Genomic DNA, 24,354 nt, shown 5'->3' with positions numbered 1-24,354 from the left:
AAAAGGGGGAATAAAAGGCAGGAAGAGCCAGAACCCCAGAGAGGGGTGAGAAAAGGGCCCCAAGAATCACAAAGCACAGAACATGCAGGGAATAAGGAGTGGCAGGAATTCAGCTCCTTTCCCTGAGTGTTACCCAGAGACGGAGCACAATTCTCTTGGATTTATTCATTATTCAAAGTGATTTGCCAAATAAGACTTGAAAACCATCTGAGCTATGTGAGCTGTTTCTGACTGACCTGTGTCACAAGCTGTAGTTCCTGTTTCCCGATTGGGTGAGTGTAACACTTAGAAATTAGGTTTACAGGCCATGACCCCATGGGTGGAGGGGGCAATGGGCTGGGTGCCTGCACCAGGGTCCTGCATCCCAGGGGGCCGAGTGCCCTCTCTTAGCCATGGGAACATGGGAAAGCACCTGGGCCCTGATGCTCTGGCCTAGGGCCCCTTCTGGTTAGCAAGCTGTGAAACCAGCTAGTTCCTTACTGGCTCTATTGCTCTCCAGATGCAACATGTAGCCCTGGAGGGACCAACCTCTTCTGACTCCAGTTTAATTCCTGTTCTAGTCTCCTCAGGGCTCTAGCCTGAACCCAGGTGCTGGTAGAAGTGAGCGGGTGTGACATTACACTCCATATTCTTTATAATATGGATATGACATAACTGAGATATACTTTATGCAAGATGGGTCTTGTAAGGTATCATTGGAAAGGTTATGATTTACTGAATGTGATTATCCAATTTGTATGCATGTATCATTTCTGTATCTAAAGTTAGGAATATGGACTATGTAACAATTACAACTGGGTGTGTATTGGGAAAACCCCCACCAGACAGGCCATCATAAGAACATAAGAATGGCCATATGGGGTCAGATCAAAGTTCCGTCCAGCCCAGTATCCTGTCTACTGACAGTGGCCAATGCCAGGTGCCCCAGAGGGAGTGAACCTAACAGGTAATGATCAAGTGATCTCTCTCCTGCCATCCATCTCCACCCTCTGACAAACAGAGGCTAGGAACACCATTCCTTACCCTGGCTAATAGCCATTAATGGACTTAATCTCCATGAATTTATCCAGTTCTCTTTTAAACCCTGTTATAGTCCTAGCCTTCACAACCTCCTCTGGCAAGGAGTTCCACAGGTTGACTATGCACTGTGTGAAGAAGAACTTCCTTTTATTTGTTTTAAACCTGCTGCCCATTAATGGATTTGATTGGTCATTAGGAAGGAACAATAAGACCATGAAGATACTAATCTCTCTCCCTCCTGGGAGGTGTCTTGGGACATAACTGTGACACTACTAGGTCGGGTGGTCTTGTCACCTTATACTAAACGTTATCTTATACTGCTTGTAACTTTCCACTAAAAGGAAAGGGGGGTCAAGTTTGGGAAACAAAGGATTCCCACCTTGTGTAAATCTTATTTAAGGGTGGGGAGAAAAGCAAACGGGACTCCTCTCCATGGCCTATCTGCCCAAGAAGAAAGACTGTTAAAGACACCTGAAGGGAAGGCAAGGGGGTAGTCCAGACTGAGACAGGTCCAATCTGAAAAGAAATATAACTGGAATGCTAAACCACGGAAACTTTGTAACCTGCCTAAAATAACATTTAGGGTAAGAAACTACATTTTGTAACCTGTTTCTTAAGTATATTGAGCTTAGCTTCTGTATTTTGTTTTATTTGCTCAGTAATCGGCTTTGTTCTGTTATCTCTTATATTCATTTAAAACTCACTTTTTATAGTTAATAAACTTATTTTTTGTTTATAATATAACCCCCTTTGTACAATTCACAATTGGGAGAGGGTGGGGGGTAAGGGCTATGCATACCTTCTTCCACATTGAGGGAGGAGGCGGATTTCATAATATATCTTTGGGTCTGCACTCCAAGGGAGGTGGACACCTGAGTGCTGGGGCAAGTCCCTTAAGCTGAGCCTTCCCAGAACTGATCTCAGTGTCTGTTTCGTTCTGCAGTTGGGTGTGGCCCTGCCTGCATGTGTTCTGGAGGAGGCTCAATAGCCTGGTTCAGCAAGACAAGTAAAAAAGCTGCCCAGGCTGACATAACAGGCAGGCTCTGTGGTATCTCAGCACCTCAGGTGGCATTCTAAGTGGGGCAACCTGTCACAGCGGGACCAGGCCCTGGAACTTAATCTTAGGGTATGTCTACACTATGGAATAAGGTCGAATTTATAGAAGTCGGTTTTTTAGAAATCAGTTTTATATATTCGAGTGTGTGTGTCCCCACAGAAGTGCATTAAGTGCATTAACTCGGCGGAGTGTTTCCACAGTACCGAGGCTAGAGTCGACTTCCGGAGCGTTGCACTGTGGGTAGCTATCCCACAGTTCCCGCAGTCTCCGCTGCCCATTGGAATTCTGGGTTGAGATCCCAATGCCTGATGGGGCTGAAACATTGTCGCGGGTGGTTCTGGGTACATATCGTCAGTCCCCCCTTCCCTCCCTCCCTCCCTCCGTGAAAGCAAGGGCAGACAATCGTTTCGCGCCTTTTTTCCTGAGTTACCTGTGCGGACGCCATACCACGGCAAGCATGGAGCCCGTTCAGGTAACCGTCACCGTATGTCTCCTGGGTGCTGGCAGACGCGGTACGGCATTGCTACACAGTAGCAGCAACCCATTGCCTTCTGGCAGCAGACGGTGCAGTATGACTGATAGCCGTCCTCGTCATGTCCGAGGTGCTCCTGGCCACGTCGGCTGGGAGCGCCTGGGCAGGCATGGGCGCAGGGACTAAATTTTTGGTGACTTGACCAGGTCATTCTCTTTAGTCCTGCAGTCAGTCCTATTGAACCGTCTTATGGTGAGCAGGCAGGCAATATGGATTGCTAGCAGTCCTATTGTACCGTCTTCTGCCGAGCAGCCATGAGATGTGGATGGCATGCAGTCCTTCTGCACCGTCTGCTGCCAGCCAAAGATGTAAAAGATAGATGGAGTGGATCAAAACAAGAAATAGACCAGATTTGTTTTGTACTCATTTGCCTTCTCCCCTGTCTAGGGGACTCATTCCTCTAGGTCACACTGCAGTCACTCACAGAGAAGGTGCAGCGAGGTAGATCTAGCCATGTATCAATCAGAGGCCAGGCTAACCTCCTTGTTCCAATAAGAACAATAACTTAGGTGCACCATTTCTTTATTGGAACCCTCCGTGAAGTCCTGCCTGAACTACTCCTTGATGTAAAGCCACCCCCTTTCTTGATTTTAGCTCCCTGAAGCCAACCCTGTAAGCCATGTTGTCAGTCGCCCCTCCCTGCATCAGAGCAACGGCAAACAATCGTGCATCTGAGTTGAGAGTGCTGTCCAGAGCAGTCACAATGGAGCACTCTGATTGGGCTAAAACATTGTCGCGGGTGGTTCGGGGTACATATTGTCCGGCCCCCGTTCCCTCCCTCCCTCCGTGAAGGCAAGGGCAGACAATCGTTCGCGCCTTTTTTCCTGAGTTACCTGTGCGGACGCCATACCACCGCAAGCATGGAGCCCGCTCAGGTAACCGTCACCGTATGTCTCCTGGGTGCTGGCAGACGCGGTACGGCATTGCTACACAGTAGCAGCAACCCATTGCCTTCTGGCAGCAGACGGTGCAGTATGACTGATAGCCGTCCTCGTCATGTCCGAGGTGCTCCTGGCCACGTCGGCTGGGAGCGCCTGGGCAGACATGGGCGCAGGGACTAAATTTTTGGTGACTTGACCAGGTCATTCTCTTTAGTCCTGCAGTCAGTCGTATTGAACCGTCTAATGGTGAGCAGGCAGGCAATACGGATTGCTAGCAGTCGTATTGTACCATCTTCTGCCGGGCAGGCAAGAGATGACGATGGCTAGCAATCGTATTGTACCATCTTCTGCCGGGCAGGCAAGAGATGAGGATGGCTAGCAGTCATATTGCACCATCTTCTGCCAGGCAGGCAAGAGATGAGGATGGCTAGCAGTCGTACTGTACCATCTTCTGCCGAGCAGCCATGAGATGTGGATGGCTTGCAGTCCTTCTGCACCGTCTGCTGCCAGCCAAAGACGTAAAAGATAGATGGAGTGGATCAAAACAAGAAATAGACCAGATTTGTTTTGTACTCATTTGCCTCCTCCCCTGTCTAGGGGACTCATTCCTCTAGGTCACACTGCAGTCACTCACAGAGAAGGTGCAGCGAGGTAAATCTAGCCATGTATCAATCAGAGGCCAGGCTAACCTCCTTGTTCCAATAAGAACAATAACTTAGGTGCACCGTTTCTTATTGGAACCCTCCGTGAAGTCCTGCCTGAACTACTCCTTGATGTAAAGCCACCCCCTTTGTGGATTTTAGCCCCCTGAAGCCAACCCTGTAAGCCATGTCGTCAGTCGCCCCTCCCTCTGTCAGAGCAATGGCAGACAATCATTCCGTGCCTTTTTTCTGTGCGGACGCCACACCAAGGCAAGCATGGAGTCCGCTCAGCTCATTTTGGCAATTAGGAGCACATTAAACACCACACGCATTATCCAGCAGTATATGCAGCACCAGAACCAGGCAAAGCGCTACCGGGCGAGGAGGCGACGTCAGCGCGGTCACGTGAGTGATCAGGACATGGACACAGATTTCTCTGAAAGCATGGGCCCTGCCAATGCATGCATCATGGTGCTAATGGGGCAGCTTCATGCTGTGGAACGCCGATTCTGGGCTCGGGAAACAAGCACAGACTGGTGGGACCGCATAGTGTTGCAGGTCTGGGACGATTCCCAGTGGCTGCGAAACTTTCGCATGCGTAAGGGCACTTTCATGGAACTTTGTGACTTGCTTTCCCCTGCCCTGAAGCGCATGAATACCAAGATGAGAGCAGCCCTCACAGTTGAGAAGCGAGTGGCGATAGCCCTGTGGAAGCTTGCAACGCCAGACAGCTACCGGTCAGTTGGGAATCAATTTGGAGTGGGCAAATCTACTGTTGGGGCTGCTGTGATGCAAGTAGCCCACGCAATCAAAGATCTGCTGATACCAAGGGTAGTGACCCTGGGAAATGTGCAGGTCATAGTGGATGGCTTTGCTGCAATGGGATTCCCTAACTGTGGTGGGGCCATAGACAGAACCCATATCCTTATCTTGGCACCGGAGCACCAAGCCGGCGAGTACATAAACCGCAAGGGGTACTTTTCAATAGTGGTGCAAGCTCTGGTGGATCACAAGGGACGTTTCACCAACATCAACGTGGGATGGCCGGGAAAGGTACATGACGCTCGCATCTTCAGGAACTCTGGTCTGTTTCAAAAGCTTCAAGAAGGAACTTTATTCCCAGACCAGAAAATAACTGTTGGGGATGTTGAAATGCCTATATGTATCCTTGGGGACCCAGCCTACCCCTTAATGCCATGGCTCATGAAGCCGTACACAGGCAGCCTGGACAGTAGCCAGGAGCTGTTCAACTACAGGCTGAGCAAGTGCAGAATGGTGGTAGAATGTGCATTTGGACGTTTAAAGGCGCGCTGGCGCAGTTTACTGACTCGCTTAGACCTCAGCGAAACCAATATTCCCACTGTTATTACTGCTTGCTGTGTGCTCCACAATATCTGTGAGAGTAAGGGGGAGACGTTTATGGCGGGGTGGGAGGTTGAGGCAAATCGCCTGGCTGCTGGTTACGCGCAGCCAGACACCAGGGCGGTTAGAAGAGCACAGGAGGGTGCGGTACGCATCAGAGAGGCTTTGAAAACCAGTTTCATGACTGGCCAGGCTACGGTGTGAAAGTTCTGTTTGTTTCTCCTTGATGAAACCCCCCGCCCCTTGGTTCACTCTACTACCCTGTAAGCTAACCACCCTCTCCTCCTCCCTTCGATCACCGCTTGCAGAGGCAATAAAGTCATTGTTGCTTCACATTCATGCATTCTTTATTCATTCATCACACAAATAGGGGGATGACTACCAAGGTAGCCCAGGAGGGGTGGTGGAGGAGGGAAGGAAAATTGCACACAGCACTTTAAAAGTTTACAACTTTAAAATTTATTGAATGCCAGCCTTCTTTTTTTTGGGCAATCCTCTGTGGTGGAGTGGCTGGTTGGCCGGAGGCCCCCGCACCGCGTTCTTGGGCGTCTGGGTGTGGAGGCTATGGAACTTGGGGAGGAGGGCGGTTGGTTACACAGGGGCTGTAGTGGCAGTCTGTGCTCCAGCTGCCTTTGCTGCAGCTCAACCATACACTGGAGCATACTGGTTTGGTCCTCCAGCAGCCTCAGCATTGAATCCTGCCTCCTCTCATCACGCTGCCGCCACATTCAAGCTTCAGCCCTCTCTTCAGCCCGCCACCTCTCCTCCTGGTCATTTTGTGCTTTCCTGCAGTCTGACATTATTTGCCTCCACGCATTCGTCTGTGCTCTGTCAGTGTGGGAGGACAGCATGAGCTCGGAGAACATTTCATCTCGAGTGCGTTTTTTTTTCTTTCTAATCTTCACTAGCCTCTGGGAAGGAGAAGATCCTGTGATCATTGAAACACATGCAGCTGGTGGAGAAAAAAAAAGGGACAGCGGTATTTAAAAAGACACATTTTATAAAACACTGGCTACACTCTTTCAGGGTAAACCTTGCTGTTAACATTACATACATAGCACATGTGCTTTCGTTACAAGGTCGCATTTTGCCTCCCCCCACCGCGTGGCTACCCCCTCAACCCTCCCCCCTCCCTGTGGCTAACAGCGGGGAACATTTCTGTTCAGCCGCAGGCAAACAGCCCAGCAGGAATGGGCTCCTCTGAGTGTCCCCTGAAGAAAAGCACCCTATTTCAACCAGGTGACCATGGATTATATCTCACTCTCCTGAGGATAACACAGAGAGATAAAGAACGGATGTTGCTTGAACGCCAGCAAACATACACTGCAATGCTTTGTTGTACAATGATTCCCGAGTACGTGTTACTGGCCTGGAGTGGTAAAGTGTCCTACCATGAAGGACGCAATAAGTCTGCCCTCCCCAGAAACCTTTTGCAAAGGCTTTGGGAGTATATCCAGGAGAGCCGCGAATGCCAGGGCAAAGTAATCCTTTCACATGCTTGCTTTTAAACCATGTATAGTATTTTAAAAGGTACACTCACCGGAGGTCCCTTCTCCACCTGCTGGGTCCAGGAGGCAGCCTTGGGTGGGTTCAGGGGGTACTGGCTCCAGGTCCAGGGTGAGAAACAGTTCCTGGCTGTCGGGAAAACCGGTTTCTCCGCTTGCTTGCTGTGAGCTATCTACAACCTCCTCCTCCTCCTCCTCATCATCATTTTCTTCGTCCCCAAAACCTGCTTCCGTGTTGCCTCCATCTCCATTGAAGGAGTCAAACAACACGGCTGGGGTAGTGGTGGCTGAACCCCCTAAAATGGCATGCAGCTCATCATAGAAGCGGCATGTTTGGGGCTCTGACCCGGAGCGGCCGTTCGCCTCTCTGGTTTTCTGGTAGGCTTGCCTCAGCTCCTTCAGTTTCACGCGGCACTGCTTCGGGTCCCTGTTATGGCCTCTGTCCTTCATGCCCTGGGAGATTTTGACAAAGGTTTTGGCATTTCGAAAACTGGAACGGAGTTCTGATAGCACGGATTCCTCTCCCCATACAGCGATCAGATCCCGTACCTCCCGTTCGGTCCATGCTGGAGCTCTTTTGCGATTCTGAGACTCCATCATGGTCACCTCTGCTGATGAGCTCTGCATGGTCACCTGCAGCTTGCCACGCTGGCCAAACAGGAAATGAGATTCAAAAGTTCGCGGTTCTTTTCCTGTCTACCTGGCCAGTGCATCTGAGTTGAGAGTGCTGTCCAGAGCGGTCAAAATGGAGCACTCTGGGATAGCTCCCGGAGGCCAATACTGTCGAATTGTGTCCACAGTACCCCAAATTCGACCCGGCAAGGCCGATTTAAGCGCTAATCCACTTGTCAGGGGTGGAGTAAGGAAATCGATTTTAAGAGCCCTTTAAGTCGAAATAAAGGGCTCCATCGTGTGGACGGGTGCAGGTTTACATCGATTTAATGCTGCTAAATTCGACCTAAAGTCCTAGTGTAGACCAGGGCTTAGAAGACAGAAGCAGGGGATTTTCAAAGAGGAAGGTCCCAGCTGTGGTATTTTGGGGTCAGACCTGGGGGACAGCAAGGCAAAGGGGGGAATTCAGAGGATACGTGGTAGCAGCAGCCACGGCAATAGGAGACCAAGGTGGGGATTGCGGTGAATCATTTTATCCCTAGGGGGGCTGGAAAGCATTGGATGGGAGGGCTCTGAGACAGCAGGGGAAGCTCTGGCAGGATGTGGGAAGAAGGGCAGAGAGGAGGTAGGTAAGAGGTGAGAAATCTGGGTGTGACTCCCAAGGGCTGCATGGCTGGAATGAGCAATCCCGGCTCCTCTCACAGATGGGTTTGGAACTGAAGAAGCAGATTTCAGATGTGTCTGTATCTGCAGGTTTTCTTCACCAGAATGAAGCATAAAGAGAAATAAAAGAAATGGCCGGAAGATGGTTCTGGGAGAGGGACTACCCAGAGTAGAGAGGGCAAAATGTCACCCAAAACAGGCCTTGTGCATCAAAGAATAACTCCATTCACTGAATTCCCTGTGACCAGCTTGTTATCACACAAGAGCCTCACTAAGCCCTACCCTCTATTTGGAGAAAGGCATCACCAGTCATGTGCACATCATTTATACGCATCCTTAGAAGGTTAATCGGGCTGATTCCAATGAAAAGAAATTAACTATCGCTGGTGATCGTTTTCTATAGTGAGGGACTGAAAAGAAATGGGACAATAACTGTTTTATTTAAATGTCAAAATTATCTCCCCATCAATTTATATAATCCAGATCCTGTTTTTCACACACACACACACACACACACACACACACACACACACACACACGCAGACCCACCGGGACACCATGTTGCTAACACCAAATGCAGAGGATTACTTTGGAACTGCTCTCTAATTGCTCTTGAAATTTCTTCATTAGGCAGAACCACCGGCAATTCGTTAATTTCCCCTTGAGTTCACTGCACTCTGATGGGGTCTTAACCAAATGTTGCAACCATGAGAGAGCACTTTAGGGCTATGACTGAACTCCCTGAGCTGAATGCCCGTCTCTCTCCAAGTCGTTGGCAGCTACAGGGCTGCCAGATCCTTCAGACTGTAATTGTGAGCCATCTGTGGCTGGGCAAATACTGTCTTAGCTTCTTCTCTGGGTGTTGGCTACGGCTACAGCTCCTCTTTGTAATGACAAGCTGTGCTCAGCTAGTGCAGCAAGTTCTTCAGTCTCAGCGCTCTCACCATCACTCACTGATTCACACACTCAATCCCTTGGTTCCCATCCCCCTGTGCTCAAACACAGGCTCTTTCCTGCCCATCACCCATCTCTCCTGGTCCCTTCATACTGGATCGCCTCAGGTCCCTGGGCGTCTTTATGAATAAAGGGTATGAAAGGTTCCTCAGATACCCAGTCCACAGGACACTGGCTGGGGAACCAGGTAAGATGAGATAGAAGATTCCAGCTGAGACAGAGATGGATGGCAGCAGAGTGGAGGGGCTGATCAGGGCTTCTTTGCTAAACCAGGCAGAGCCAGAGGAGGACTGAGCAGATGGGAGCTGACTACTGTCTCCTAACACCAGAGACGGGAAACCAGACACTGAAAAGTCAAATGGTGATGTCATTTGTGGAATCAGCAAATATATTAACTGTCCAAAACTTTAGTTAATGCATAGCTAAGGTTGCCCAGCACTGCCTTGTGCCCTTCCACACAATGTGGAGAGTAGCTAAACTTACACCTTTAAAAACTAAGAAATTAAGGTAAATGTCATTCCCACAATGCAACCTTAACTCTGCCCCCTTAGAGCTGGCAATAGCCAGTGAGAATGGTTCAGTAACTGTGTTGCCATAATAAGTAGATATGAAGGACTAAGAAAATGTGCCATTGCTTGTGTTGTATTCCACAGATTTGAATCCTAGAATTCATCTGCATGCACTCGTCTCCCTTCACTGTGTGAGGCGTAGCTGTGTTGAATGGTGAAGAGATTAGCTGGAGCAGGCTGGCAGAGCTGTCACTGTGATATGAGAAGAGGTGCAGGTGTACTTTAAAAGGATCAGTTATGGTTCACTGCAGTGCTGAATTCTGTAGGCTGTGTCAGTAGAAATGCACAAGGGAGTATAGCCATGGAGACTGTCAGCAACCTGGTGGCATATGTCATGGGATCTCCAGGGCTTACTGCGGGGTCAGTGAAAGCCATGTCTCAAGGAATCCTCAGTGGAGGGGTGAAGGCATGGGAACACTTTGCAATTCTGGGGTGGTTTGTGTGGAGTAGGCTTGGTTTTTGAGTGTAAGTGGCAGCTGCTCACTAGGCCTGACCTACACCAGAGTCTTTCCTATCAAGAGAAGGTGGCAGACTTTGTCCTACACTGCTCATCGGTGCTCGATTCCTTAAGTGTTCTGTAGCATCTGTAAAGGTAGAGGGCTAATGTGTGTTATTGGTACGTTGGAACTTCACTCAAAGATGGCAGAGTTAAGGTTATGTTGTGGGGGTAGCATGTTCTCTAATGTTATATTTCCTGCTTTTCATGGGGGTTAAATTTGCATAGGGTTTCAGAGCTATCTGAATAGTAAAAGCAGCTCCTTACTGGGGGAGCTGTATCTGAGGAACCCCTAGACCAAATGACTACAACCTCCCATCACTAGCTCTGCCCCTGGCCCAGATGAGGCACAGCAATTTTCAAGACAATCCAAGTCCACATGTGGATTTTAGAGCACACAGAAAAACTGGCTGTTAAAAAGGAAGCTAGTCTCAACTTTAGCTGTAGTGGTGCAACTGCTTCAGTATAATTCACTTCAGCCAGCCCTCGTCAGGGCATTTATTCACTTTCTCCCCAATGGGTTCTCAGATGTCTACTGCGGGTTGATCTCCGACTGAAGCTTTTCCCACACTTGAGGCACTTATAGGGTCTCTCCCCAGTATGAACTTTTTGGTGCCTGGTAAGGTTTGAGCGCCGACTGAAGCTTTCTCCACAGTCCAGGCAGTTATAGGGTTTCTCTCCTGTGTGAATTCTCTGATGCCTACTAAGACCCGACCTATCACGGAAGTTCTCCCCACACTCGAGGCAGTTATAAGGTTTAGATCTCTCTCCGGTGTGGATTCTCTCATGTCTAAGAAAGGTTGACCAGTTACAGAGGGTTTCCCCACACTGAGAGCATATGAAAGTTTTTGCTTCTGTGTGGATTTTCTGGTGGCCAATAAGGTGTGGTCTCTCACTGAAGCTTTTCCCACAGTCAGGGCACTTATAGGGTTTTTCTCCCATGTGGATTCTCTGATGTACTTTCAGGGTTGGGTTGTCAATAAAGCTTTTCCCACACTGAAGACATCTAAGAGGTCTTTGTCGTGTGTGGGTTCTGCGATGTATAATAAGGTGTAAACTCCGACTGAAGCTTTTCCCACACTCGGTGCATGTGTTTTTTCCCTCCCCTTTGGAGAGTCTCTGGTGCATCATGTTTTTACTAAGATTTTTCAAACCACCTTCATATTGAATGGATTTACCCACGTTCTTCCCTGGCTGAGTTCCCTGCTGTCTCTCTGGCCGGTGCTGATACCCACTAGCTTTTCCATGCTCTGGACTCCAGGACACAATCGCTTCAGATCTTTCTAATAATGTAACATGAGTTTCAACTTGCTCAGGATCTTCCTGCTGAGGATTCTCTTCCACATTCTCAATCATCCCCTCACCTGCTGGGACAGAGAGAGAGAGAATCCAAACATGAGTCATTCCCTGCACTGGAGGGGGAAAGGAGAGAAACAAACCCAAATAACATTGGAGAAACTGAAAAATCAGGAACAGAATCTTCCCCAAACCCTTTCCCAAGGGAGAGAGAGAAGGGGACAAATCTGGACACCATATGCCATCTGAACAATCAGAGGTAGGGAGGTCAGGGGAGAGGGAGCTACTGCCAAGTGTCTAGAGTTCTAGGAACAACTCTGACCTGGCTAAGATGAAGCAGACCCTGGGGGACTTTAGAAGTAGGGTTGCCAACTTTCTAACTGCAGAAAACCCAACACCCTTGCCCCACCCCCTGCCCCGAGGCCCCGCCCTCAGGCCCCACCCTTTCCCTAAGGCCCCACCCCTCCTCACTCCATCCCCCCTCCCTCTGTCGCTCGCTCTCCCCCACACTTGCTCATTTTCACTGCAAGGCGCAAGCAGGCACCAGGAGAAGGCAGGAGCTGCAACAGTTTGAATGTGGGAGATGGAATGTGTGATTCAAATACCCTTCACCTCACCAGGGAGAGAGTTTAAACACTACCGTAAAATTAAAAACTCTTAACTTCTTCTGAAGTGTAAAGAAGATGCAAACAAAATTAAACAAAAACAGTTTTAATGAGAGTGGCAATTAAAACTACTTACATTTATACTTCTGTTCTTTTCTTGCTGCCACCACAAGCTCTTTAGCTGCTTCTGTCTTCAAAAATCCAGCAAACTCGGCACATGTCATTTTATAGTTGAAGTGCATGAATAGCTCAGCTTTCACCAGGTCCACTTGGAGCCGATTCCTTTCATCAGTCCACAAGTTCTTCATAACACTGAAAACGCGTTCCACAAATGCGTTGCTGGGTGGTATAGCAAGCACATGCTGCACAATTTTAAGTAAGTTTGGGGCCTCCCAGTGCTTAAAGAATTCTACCCATACCTCAGAGACATTGATTCGATGATGGCGCTCTTGTTGCTCCTGACACAATGTCAATTCAGGATCATTCGTCAAACTCTTTAGGGTTGGTAGCACATCATTCAATGTACACATTTCTGTAAATAATTCATCTCCGTCCACTTGAATGTCCAAGTTTGTAGTCAAAGCACACAGTTTGTCTAGTTCAAGAGGTCCATCCAGATTGAGTGGCGCACACAACATATAGAAAGAGTTTTCGCTGAAATCAAACCACTTTTCCAGGTACTGTAGCATGCGTGTGTAAACCCGTTGGGCATCTCCAACAAATTTATTCTGCTCATTAGGCGGCAGTTTCTTCAAGAACTGTGTCACCTTGTATCCATAGAAGCCTTGCTCTTGTCGAATCTGAATCTCTCTTCTCAGCTTGCTGAATATAGCATACAGTCCAGTTACCTGAATGTAATCACTTTCAAGAACCTTTATGGCGTTGTTAAAATGGCTCATAATGTTGTGCACAAAGTAGATGTACAGCTCGGGAAGCGTAATAATGTCATCATCAGATACTGCATCCTCCTGCTCAGAAAGAAAGGCCCATATTGCGCAGCTCACTGTTTCCTCTCCTCTGCTCACAAAGTAAGACTTGAGTGCAGGCCAATTCTTCAGTAACCTGTCGACGGCAGTGAAAAGGGTCAAAAAATGTGTAGGTACATGGCATAAGATTTCTGAATATTCTGTCTCCATGAAGTCAAGGAACTCTTTAAGTTCACTAATATTCTTTGCACAGGACGAGAATTCACTGAAAACCTTGATGACTAAGTTCTCTACATCATAAGAGAGCATTTTCAAGCCATGTTTCACTGTATTGTGCACTATGTGAGCACTGCAGTACCCTGGTACAAGGTTTGGTAAATCCAACATTCGTTTTAGGTGCACCAAAACAGACTTGTGTTTTCCAAAATTGACAGATACGTTGTCTGCTCCATATGCCACAATTTTATTATGTATCAGACTGGCATTCTGAAGACAACTTTGTAAGTTGTTTGCAATTGCCTCTGATGTCTCATCTGCATCCTCAAAAAAGTCTATGATACATGTGCAGCTTCCCTTATCCTTATTAAAGTAGCGGACAGCAACTGGGAATAATTTTGTGTTCCCTTTATTAGAAGCACCTGTCACTATTGAGAACGATGTTGATCCAATGTCTTGCACAGCCAGTTTCAATGAATGGGGGGCTAATACAGTCTCAATCAAAGCCTCCGCTTTTCTCCTTCCACAGTGAATTTTGGAGGCGATCTTGGAATCAGTAAAAATGGAGGGGTACAGTTTATTTCCACAGTCTTGAGAATGGTAGCTGTGGTGGTGTTTAACTCCATGGTATGTTAAAAGCAATTCAGCCATGCATATGTGTTGTTCTTCAGAGGTATCAGCCTTTAAAAAGAATTTATCGACTGTACTGGACAACCTTTGAATCTTTTGCTTTTCAGGTTCTGCCATTTCACCTCGCCCTGGTCTGACTGCAGCACAGTTTAGCCGATAGATAAAACAGTGTCCACTGTGGATGTGGCAACACTAACTAGGTAGATGACTGTTGATGCCTGCTGGCTAGGCTCTTAACTCTTTAAAGGCCAGTTGCTCCCCACTGCCTGTGGCTGTGCACTGAAAAAGTTATTCAAAGATTCAATCAACTATATTTTGGACAGACATATTATGCTAATTTCAGGTTTTATTAGTTACAGGACGCTAGAAAACTATAGAAAATTATAGTAATCGGACTTTTGGTCTCCGGTCAATACTTCTGACTGCACAGGTCCCCTTAAAATTGGGCATATTATATTGTATTATATTATATTATATTATATTATATTTTTCTGTTTTCAGTGGAGCTAAAGTTAACAGAGGTGTTTTGACCAGCTTGTATAACATCTAATTCTGCAAGGAAATCTCTATATTTCCAGCAGTTCAATTAGCATCACCCTGGGAACAGCATGAACTGCTGCAGCTAGCACATCAAACCTAAAACCACATGCTTACAATTTTCACGGTTAGTGCAGTTTTATTAAGCCATGGCAAAATGATGTCAATTATATTTTTATCTTATAGCTTTCACATTTGATACCAGCTACTCTCCAGATTAACAAAACAAGGAAGTAACATGTTGATATATTAAGTCAACTGTATTAAGATAATATATTCAGAATTTTGTTTTAATCTTTAAGACAATAAAAAACCCATCCAGAAGAGAGCAGGGCATAGTTTAAAAAATATCAAACTGCCGTATAGTTGTAAGATGAGAATTTTCAATGGTCCTCGTCATGTCCTGATGTTTACATTGTCACATCATCTCAAAATATCACCATATTGGTGATGGGCAGTGCTATTTTTATGGGTGCCAAGTGACCTTGAGACTTGTAACCATACCAAAAACGGTGGTTTACTTGCACAATCTGGCATGAGGGCAGCCCTTAATTTATAGGATTTGGACCTTCTACCAGAAGAGTGTTTATTGCTAAATGTCGTACAAAAGAGGACACAATGTAACTGGAGCAGCAAACAGCAGAGAGGCTAACAGAGGGAGTTTGCCTGGGATCTGCCTGAGAGGAGGTACGCCTAGGGCTGCATTAGGGAGGCTGTGTTGGTGAGTATCTGAATGTCTGTTGTGGGGACAGTTTGACAGTCTGACCTTGTGCTTGATTGGTTGTTTGAAAAGTGTGAATTTGGAGTGCTATGTTCCAGGTGAGCCTTGAGTGGGCCTGACTGTTATAAAAAGCCAGTCAGCTGAGAACCACCTGAGCAGCGAACAGCAGAGAGGCTAACAGAGGAGTTCGCCTTGGGAGAGCCCACTGCGGCTTACATCTTGCTGGCTTCTCTGAGTAGTCACGACAACTCCTGAGGAAGCTCATAGAAGGAAGGTAGTATGGATGGGGACTGTTCAGCTGTTGTGACCTGCACTGGATGTCCCATGTTTGTCTTTCTTCCACAGGACAGAAGCGACTTTGTCTGTACAAAGTGCAAGCTGGTCTCCATATTGGAAGAGAAGGTTCAGGGTCTGGAGAAACAAGGATCGACCCTGCGTTGCATAAGAGAAACTGAAGATTTCCTGGACAGACGTCAGGATATGCTTCTACGGGCACAATGTTCTGAAGATTCAGAGCAGGCTGCGCAGCGGGGACAGGAGGATGGTGAAGCAATTTGGCAGCATGTGACCTCCAGAAGAAGAAAGGGGAGCGTCCATGTATCAGCAACGCAGACACAGGTAAGCAACCGTTTTCATGTTCTCTCCACAGGTACTAATGTGGAGAGTGGACTAGATATACATCTGAGAGAAGGGAACAGAAGGAGACTCCGCCGATTGGAAGGCATGAGATGCACTGTCCTAGGGATGGGGGTTCCATGACCACCGCTCCCAAGAGAAGAAGGTGGGGGATGGTGGTCGGGGACTCTCTCCTCAGGGGGACTGAGTCATCTATCTGCCGCCCCGACCGGGAAAACTGAGAAGTCTGTTGCTTGCCAGGAGCTAGGATTCACAATGTGACGGAGAGACTGCCAAGACTCACCAAGACCTCGGATCGCTACCCCTTCCTGCTTCTCCACGTGGGCACCAATGATACTGCCAAGAATGACCTTGAGCGGATCACTGCAGACTACGTGGCTCTGGGAAGAAGGATAAAGGAGTTTGAGGCGCAAGTGGTGTTCTCGTCCATCCTCCCCGTGGAAGGAAAAGGCCTGGGTAGAGACCGTCGAATCGTGGAAGTCAACGAATGGCTACGCAGGGGTGTCGGAGAGAAGGCTTTGGATTCTTTGACCATGGGACGGTGTTCCACGAAGGAGGAGTGCTAGGCAGAGACGGGCTCCACCTAACGAAGAGAGGGAAGAGCATCTTCGCAAGCAGGCTGGCTAACCTAGTGAGGAGGGCTTTAAACTAGGTTCACCAGGGGAAGGAGACCAAAGCCCTGAGGTAAGTGGGGAAGTGGGATACCGGGAGGAAACAAGAGCAGGAGAGCATGAGAGGGGAGGGCTCCTGCCTCATACTGAGAAAGCAGGATGATCAGCGAGTTATCTCAAGTGCCTATACACAAATGCAAGAAGACTGGGAAACAAGCAGGGAGAACTGGAAGTCCTGGCACAGTCAAGGAATTATGATGTGATTGGAATAACAGAGACTTGGTGGGATAACTCACATGATTGGAGTACTGTCATGGATAGATATAAACTGCTCAGGAAGGACAGGCAGGGCAGAAAAGGTGGGAGAGTTGCATTGTATGTAAGAGAGCAGTATGACTGCTCAGAGCTCTGGTATGAAACTGCAGAAAAACCTGAGTGTCTCTGGATTAAGTTTAGAAGTGTGAGCAACAAGGGTGATGTCATGGTGGGAGTCTGCTATAGACCACCGGACCAGGGGGATGAGGTGGACGAGGCTTTCTTCCGGCAACTAATGGAAGTTACTAGATCGCAGGCCCTGGTTCTCATGGGAGACTTCAATCACTCAGATATCTGCTGGGAGAGCAATACAGCGGTGCACAGGCAATCCAGGAAGTTTTTGGAAAATGTAGGGGACAATTTCCTGGTGCAAGTGCTGGAGGAACCAACTAGGGGCAGAGCTCTTCTTGACCTGCTGCTCACAAACCGGGAAGAATTAGTAGGGGAAGCAAAAGTGGATGGGAACCTGGGAGGCAGTGACCATGAGGTGGTCGAGTTCAGGATCCTGACACAGGGAAGAAAGGAGAGCAGCAGAATACGGACCCTGGACTTCAGAAAAGCAGACTTTGACAACCTCAGGGAACTGATGGGCAGGATCCCCTGGGAGAATAACATGAGGGGGAAAGGAGTCCAGGAGAGCTGGCTGTATTTTAAAGAATCCTTATTGAGGTTTCAGGGACAAACCATCCCGATGTATAGAAAGAATAGTAAATATGGCAGGCGACCAGCTTGGCTTAACAGTGAAATCCTTGCTGATCTTAAACACAAAAAAGAAGCTTACAAGAAGTGGAAGATTGGACAAATGACCAGGGAAGAGTATAAAAATATTGCTCGGGCATGCAGGAGTGAAATCAGGAAGACCAAATCACACCTAGAGTTGCAGCTAGCAAGAGATGTTACGAGTAACAAGAAGGGTTTCTTCAGGTATGTTAGCAACAAGAAGAAAGTCAAGGAAAGTGTGGACCCCTTACTGAATGAGGGAGGCAACCTAGTGACAGAGGATGTGGAAAAAGCTAATGTACTCAATGCTTTTTTTGCCTCTGTCTTCACGAACAAGGTCAGCTCCCAGACTACTGCACTGGGCAGCACAGCATGGGGAGGAGGTGACCAGCCCTCTGTGGAGAAAGAAGTGGCTCAGGACTATTTAGAAAAGCTGGATGAGCACAAGTCCATGGGGCCGGATGCGCTGCATCCGAGGGTGCTAAAGGAGTTGGCGGATGTGATCGTAGAGCCATTGGCCATTATCTTTGAAAACTCATGGTGATAGGGGGAGGTCCCGGACGACTGGAAAAAGGCTAATGTAGTGCCCATCTTTAAAAAAGGGAAGAAGGATGATCCTGGGAACTACAGGCCAGTCAGCCTCACCTCAGTCCCTGGAAAAATCATGGAGCAGGTCCTCAAGGAATCAAATCTGAAGCACTTCGAGGAAAGGAAAGTGATCAGGAATAGTCAGCATGGATTCACCAAGGGAAAGTCATGCCTGACTAATCTAATTGCCTTCTATGACGAGATAACTGGCTCTGTGGATGAAGGGAAAGTGGTGGACGTGTTGTTCTTTGACTTTAGCAAAGCTTTTGACACGGTCTCCCACAGTATTCTTGCCAGTAAGTTAAAGAAGTATGGGCTGGATGAATGGACTATAAGGTGGATAGAAAGCTGGCTAGATTGTCGGGCTCAGCGGGTAGTGATCAATGGCTCCATGTCTAGTTGGCAGCCGGTATCAAGTGGAGTGCCTCAAGGGTCGGTCCTGGGGCCGGTTTTGTTCAATATCTTCATTAATGATCTGGAGGACGATGTGGATTGCACCGTCAGCAAGTTTGCAGATGACACTAAACTGGAAGGAGAGGTAGATATGCTGGAGGGTAGGGATAGGATACAGAGGGCCCTAGACAAATTAGAGGATTGGGCCAAAAGAAATCTGATGAGGTTCAACAAGGACAAGTGCAGAGTCCTGCACTTAGGACGGAAGAATCCCATGCACCGCTACAGACTAGGGACCGAATGGCTCGGCAGCAGTTCTGCGGAAAAGGACCTAGGGGTTACACTGGATGAGAAGCTGGATATGAGTCAACAGGGTGCCCTTGTTGCCAAGAAGGCCAATGGCATTTTGGGATGTATAAGTAGGGGCATTGCCAGCAGATCGAGGGACATGATCGTTCCCCTCTATTCAACACTGGTGAGGCCTCATCTGGAGTACTGTGTCCAATTTTGGGCCCCACACTACAAGAAGGATGTGGAAAAACTGGAAAACGTCCAGCGGAGGGCAACAAAAATGATTAGGGGACTGGAACACATGAGTTATGAGGAGAGGCTGAGGGAACTGGGATTGTTTAGTCTGAGGAAGAGAAGAGTGAGGGGGGATTTGATAGCTGCTTTCAACTACCTGAAAGGGGGTTCCAAAGAGGATGGATCTAGAGTGTTCTCAGTGGTAGCAGATGACAGAACGAGGAGTAATGGTCTCAAGTTGCAGTGGGGGAGGTTTAGGTTGGATATTAGGAAAACTTTTTCACTATAGGGTGGTGAAGCACTGGAATGCGTTACCTAGGGAGGTGGTGGAATCTCCTTCCTTAGAAGTTTTTAAGGTCAGGCTTGAGAAAGCCCTGGCTGGGATGATTTAGTTGGGAATTGGTCCTGCTTTGAGCAGGGGGTTGGACTAGATGACCTCCTGAGGTCCCTTCCAACCCTGATATTCTATGATTCTATGGAGAAAATGCACATAATATCAAAGTAATTAACAAAACTGTCCAATTTTTGTACAAAAAGCCATGTTTTAAAGGTCTTATATACAAACAGATAAAGGAAAACAATAGTACCTGTAAATTTGGTTATAAATGGCCCTGGGTAGATTTCAGCAACATCAAACTGCATTCTGCTAGCTAATTATCATTACTATTAAACATCTACCTTAGTGCAAAATACAGCTTAGGCGCTTTAGGGCTCAGACTAATCAAGAAGCAAGATTAACCACTGGTGTAGGTCATCTGTTCCACAACTCAGTTGATACAAAGCTGCTACTCATTGCTTTTTACCACAAAGTAATTTATGTTGGAAAAAATAAAAGGATACTATTCTCTGATCTGAAATATTGGAGTAATTACATTTTTATTACGTGGGGATCAGTCACAAATCTCACTGTATACCCATTCCAGTGCAAAAAACCTAGCTGTATAGAGGGCAGAGAATTAGATTAAATCCAATGATATATCTTCTAGGTTATACCTTTTATAAAAAGTGCTATATGGTTCCACCTTAAGTGCTCCACACACTGAAGTAATGTTGTAAACATTATTTATTTGTATTACAGTAGCGCTTACACCAGACAATTGTGCTAAGCAATGTACACATCTATAACATACAGTCCCTGCCCCAAAGATCTTACAGTCTACATATTAGACAAAAGGTAGATCTAACAAACAGACCGGGGAGCAACAGCAGTGCAAGCTTCTCCATGTGGCCCTAACCAATGTGCTTCAACTGTGGAGTGGAGCCTCCCAGCCATGAGGTATCTTGTTGCTCTTGATTCACACTTCTCTCTCTTTGCTGGGAGTGCCAGTTTAACAAGAACGTGGGACTGAACCTAGGGCCTAATGCTGCAAACCCTTGTTCACCTGAATATTCTTATGGAACCGAATGGGACTACTTACTGGCCTGCAACCTCAGCTGGATTCATACCCTTGACCTGGTGGGATTTTCAAAATGTCTAACTTCATCTTTAGGCATCTAATCTTAATGAAGTCTTGATCGTTTTATATACCTCCTACAATACTCTCCAAGAATACTTGTGCTAAGCAGGCCTTGCAATTATATGCAACCTCATAGTACTGGATAGCTTAAAAAAAAGGGGGAAGAGTTTTTAAGTGTCAATGCTGACTATATTCAAGGGCTTGATTCTCCTGTCACAATGGTATTACATTATTATAATGCTGCTCGGCCAGATCCTCAGCTACTGTAAACTAGCATACCTCAAAACAAAAAACAAAACAAAAACACCAAAAACCAGAGCTCCACTGATTTGCACCAGTTGAGGATCTGCTCCATAGATTTTGATGGAGCAACTCTGTATCTATACCAGTGGAAATGAGAGGAGAAGCAGCTCATAAATATCAATTACTAATGACTTACCAAAAAAAAATTTGTGAACTTGTAAGACAATATTTTTCATAATATGAAGAACCTATACAAACAGTACAGTCGCTTTCTTTTTGTGTGAAAAACTGGGTCTCTAGTATGGATGCAACAACAACTTCTGAAGTAGATTGCAATGGTTTTTCAAATCAGAAAAGCAGAACACAAATAAATTAGAAATGCTTGACATATTGCAAGTTCATATAAATCCTAGTTCTGTCACAATATGTACTTCAGCCAGGTTGCTATTAAAGATCATGTATATTTTCTTAATCATGCATGATTGTACATTAAAGTCTCTTTCAGTACTAAAAACAGCTTTTTGAACATTAATTTTACTTACATTTGCTGTCTCAAATTTAGATGTAGAAACCCAAATCCTGAATGATTCAGCCTGAATAATTCTGTTCTTTGAGCTGGACTTCTCCACTCTGTAGCTACGTATCTTTGTCTGTGTCACCCATCAAAGTAGTATCTAAGCACATGAATGCTAAATTAGTCTACTTTTATAATCTGGCTGTGATTTTTACTTTGTAATATCACCTGTAAATACATGTGGCAATTTCAGTAATGGTGGGAGATTTCCAAATCCTTGATTGGATTTAAAGTTTGAATATGTTTTTTTAATTATATGGTCTGAACACTAAAGGAAAATCTCAGTTAAGAATATCAGATACTGTGGTGGCTAGAGCAAATAGAGCCCTTAATAGTTAAGGAGAGAACATCTGGGAACTAGTGAACTTGCTTTTCATTCCAGCAACTACAGGATCTTCATTAATTGCTTGAATACTGTAGTTCATTTTGGAAATTTTACAGCTTTAACAAATAGGTTTGACACTTACTTAATTCTCATCCCCAACCTCTAGCTTGCTCCCTGGCCTGCCACAGCCACGGAGGGCGAGTGAGCGTGGTTAACAAACACAGTGGGGGTGGCAAGGGGCACTCCGTAGAATCACTATAGGCCCCAGACCCAGGCAGGGCCAGACCATTGCACCAGGCCCGGGACTGGCAGGAGCCAGGTGCCCGAGGCCAGAAGGGCCCCACTGGTGAGCTGGGAGGAGGCTGAGGCACGCAGCGCCAACAGGATGCGGGCCCCTACCAGGGAGGCAGCACAGGAGTCCCTGCAGGCCACAGGGCCCTGGGAGGGGCAGTTTCGTCCTCCTCCCCTCCAGCAGCCCCATTCCCAGAGCCCCTTGCAGTGCTCAGATACAGGGATACCTTGATCGCCTGGGTGCCAGCGACGGGGAGATAGAGCGCGGGGGCACGCACCGCAGCTTGAGTCCAGCCACAGGAGCGTGAGCAGGAGACTAGGGCAGCAGCGGGAGAGGTGTGCGCCACGACCCCGCAACAGCTGCCTCCAGCTGAGCACTCGTGAGTCATGCTACGTAACCCTGCCCTAACCTGGCCAATGGGAGCTGTGTGTGCGGGCGAGGCGTGGGGGCAGCACACGGAGCCACCCTGGCTGCCCCTCCACCTGGGAGCTGGACATGCCAGCTGCTTCCCGGGAGCAGTGCGGAGCTGGGCAGGGAGCCTGCCAGCCCTGCTGAGCCTCCAACCGGACTTTTAACAGTGGTCAGCAGCGCTGACCAAAGCCGCCAGGGTCCCTTTTCGACCCATGGGTTTTCACCCCATTCAAACCAGGAAACCACATCAGGCTTGGAAATCCTGCTCAGGGGAAAGAGAACAAGCGAGATCCGGTGAATTTATGGAATATTTCTCACAAAGCATGTTCCATGATTTTAAACCTGAGCCTGTTTTAAAGCAGTAAAATCCTAAAAACACACTTATCAGTATGTCTTCGTCAGTAACAGTTTCTTTCCAAAATACAGACAAATTCCTGCAGTTCAAAAGGTTTATGTATGGGGTGGAGGTGGGGGAATCTGAGAGGATATTATGTAAACTTTTGAAAATTAGTGGGAAAGGGGGCAAGGTATGAGATTTTTTTAATCAGACTGACAATCACAAGGAAAACAGCAAAATCTGAGGAGATTTTATATTAATAGTCAATAACTAGAGACAAAAGTGAGGGGATTTTATATCATTCAATAACTAGGGGAAAAAAGGGTGACTAAAGGGGAATTTAGATCAGTATTCAGAATCCGAAGGGAAATTAAATAAATAATAGTTAAGATGGTAAAAAAATCACAGGCTGCGACTTTGTTGCAGAAACCACAACTTTTAGCACACACAACACATCTGAATGGTGTTGCAACTTCGTGCACCAGGTAGTAACACCAACCCACTCAGATTTGTCCTGCAGCCGGGGAGGGGCTCCTGAGAAAGTGCCATCTCCAGACCAGATGTGCTCTACCCCACCTGTCCATGGCTCCACTGTTATATCATTGTTGATAAATGCAAGGTAATCCAAATTGGAAAACATGATCCCAACTATACATGTACAATGATGGGGTCTAAATTAGCTGTTACCGCTGAAGAAAGAGATCTTGGAGTCATTGTGGATAGTTCTCTGAAAACATCCATTCAATATGCAGTAAGAGTCAAAAAAGTGAACAGAATGTTGGGAATTAGTAAGAAAGTGATAGATAATGAGACATATATAAATATAAATCCATGGTACGCCCACATCTTGAATACTGCATGCAGATGTGGTCGCCCCATCTCAAAAACGATATATTGGAATTTAGAATGTTCAGAAATAGGAAACAAAAATGATTAGGGGTATGGAACGGCTACCATATGAGGAGAGATTAATAAGACTGGAATTTTTCAGCTTGGAAAAGAGACAACTAAGAGGGGATATGATAGAGGTCTATAAAATCATGACTGGGGTGGCGAAAGTAAATAAGGAAGTGTTATTTACTCCCTCTCATAACATAAAAAGTAGGGATCACCAAATGAAATTAATAGGCAGCAGGTTTAAAACAAACAAAAGGCAGTATTTTTTCACACAACGCAGAGTCAACCTGTGGAACTCCTTGCCAGAGGATGTTGTGAAGGCCAAGACTATAACAGGGTTCAAAAAAGAACTAGATAAATTCATGGAGGATAGGTCCATCAATCGCTATTGGTGGAGGAGGGATAGCTCAGTGGTTTGAGCATTGGCCTGCTAAACCCAGGGTTGTGAGTTCAATCCTTGAGGGGGCCATTGACGGATCTGGGGCAAAAATTGGGGATTGGTCCTGCTTTGATTGGGGATTAGTCCTGCTTTTGGACTAGATGACCTCCTGAGGTCGCTTCCAACCCTGATATTCTAAGATGGGCAGGGATGCTGTCCCTCGCCTCTGTTTGCCAGAAGCTGGGAATGGGCGACAGGGACTAGATCACTTGATGATTGCCTCTTCTGTTCACTGTTCTGTTCAGTGGCATTGGCCAGTGTTGGAAGACAGGATACTGGGCTAGATGGACCTTTGGTCTGACCATTCTTATGTGCCTGAGGAACGGAGCTGTGGACCATGGTCCTTCTCCTGAAACTTCAGGTGATAT

At 46.9% G+C, this 24,354-nt stretch overlaps 1 protein-coding gene across 8 annotated transcripts in view; it reads right to left on the bottom strand.

Moving 5' to 3' along the window:
- Positions 1 to 24,354, bottom strand: part of LOC141998693 (uncharacterized) — a 71,137-nt gene that overhangs the window by 45,145 nt on the left and 1,638 nt on the right. For 3 of the 8 annotated variants that reach the window (XR_012641896.1, XR_012641892.1, XM_074971633.1), the window contains exon 2: positions 21,254 to 21,385. The exons of 1 other annotated variant lie outside the window; for it this stretch is intronic. The gene's annotated coding sequence lies outside the window, so the exon portion shown is untranslated. Of the gene's footprint in view, positions 1 to 5,528; positions 6,446 to 7,033; positions 11,660 to 12,329; positions 14,245 to 21,253; positions 21,386 to 24,354 lie in introns of those variants that run through there. 4 more of the 8 variants (XR_012641887.1, XR_012641889.1, XR_012641888.1 and 1 more) reach the window with 4 other exon arrangements.

The sequence above is a fragment of the Natator depressus genome, chromosome 14 (genome assembly GCF_965152275.1).
Source record: "Natator depressus isolate rNatDep1 chromosome 14, rNatDep2.hap1, whole genome shotgun sequence".
NCBI lineage: Eukaryota > Metazoa > Chordata > Testudines > Cheloniidae > Natator > Natator depressus.
Note: the sequence above shows the minus strand (reverse complement) of the source record. Positions and strands in the feature narration are given on the sequence as shown.